The 1,254-nt window shown below is 41.2% G+C and overlaps 1 protein-coding gene across 3 annotated transcripts in view; it reads left to right on the top strand.

Annotated features, from left to right (window-relative positions):
• Positions 1–1,254, top strand: part of PPFIBP1 (PTPRF interacting protein, binding protein 1 (liprin beta 1)) — an 88,432-nt gene that overhangs the window by 47,347 nt on the left and 39,831 nt on the right. The gene's annotated exons all lie outside the window — the stretch shown is intronic.

Genomic DNA, 1,254 nt, shown 5'->3' on the forward strand with positions numbered 1-1,254 from the left:
CAATACCACAGAATACCAGACAAAGCAGATCCAGGGCAGAGCTCCAAAACTCGGAACCACAGAGATAGGAATATTTTTTTAAAGTATGAAGGCGTATAGCTAGTGGAACTTGAAGCTGAAGTAAGAAATCGCGTACTTTTGAATCTGCCGGGCTTGGAGGCCCAGAGCCAACATCTTGGGCAAGACCAAGCGGGGGAGCAGAAACACCACGGAAAAACACTGTGGTAACCTTGGAGCAAAAGTGGACAATACACTTTGTTGGTTTTGCTTTGTTCTGATTTTCTTTTTTGGTATCTGGTCATTGTCCCACACACCCCCACCCCACACACACACACTGTTTGTGTATCGCCATTATGGTGACTAGAGGGGGTGCCTGAGCAAGTGGACACCACTAGTGGGTTCTTCTGTCACACATGTGCACAGATACTCAGCCCAAGACCAGGCCCTGAACTATTTTTTTTTTTTTTTAAATATGGGAAAGACCAGAACAGGGCTGTAGAGAGGGAAAGACAGTTTAAAAACAAAACAGGCTGAAAATTAAATTAAAGCATAACAACCAACACTGGCATCTTGAAATCTCTCAGGCAGCAAGAAGCTGAAGAGAGGACATTAAAGTCATACTCACATAAGGCTACAGAATTTTTTTTCTTCTCTCCCTCCTCTCCCTTTTATGTGATTATAGACTGCAGTATTCAGTCTAGTTTTGTTTTTGTTTTTCTTGTTTTATTTTACTGGTGCTATTTTACTGTTTTATGCTCCCCCTTCTACCTTTGGGGAACTATTTCTCTCCCTATGTTACCCAAGAAGAGCCAGAAACTGCTGCCATATAGTCAAGCTACAATCACACTCTATAAAAGACCAAAACCTAGGCAAGAACCAATACCACCTGCCATATACCAGGGAGGCAGACAACACCTGTAAAAGTTACTCTGAGTTAAGCAATAAGAACAGTGAAAAGGGAAGCCCACATCCTGAACTACCTGGAAGAAATCAGGAAGCATTAAAAATACCAAAACACATACTCAAGTATTAAGGCCACAGATAAACACTAAACCTGTCCAAGAAGCAAAAGCAGATGACCATATCATCACATGTTCAGAAACAAGATAAAATGTCTGAGACAAATGACCTAAAGGTAGACCTGCACTCCATTCTGGAAGGAGGGCAGGCCTTGGAAATGCCTGAGAAGGAATTCAGAAAAATTATTATAAAATGTTTCAAAACACTTTACAATGGAGTTGAGAAAAATAAGGA

This window comes from Chrysochloris asiatica, unplaced genomic scaffold, assembly GCF_000296735.1.
Source record: "Chrysochloris asiatica unplaced genomic scaffold, ChrAsi1.0 scaffold00098, whole genome shotgun sequence".
NCBI classification, from domain to species: domain Eukaryota; kingdom Metazoa; phylum Chordata; class Mammalia; order Afrosoricida; family Chrysochloridae; genus Chrysochloris; species Chrysochloris asiatica.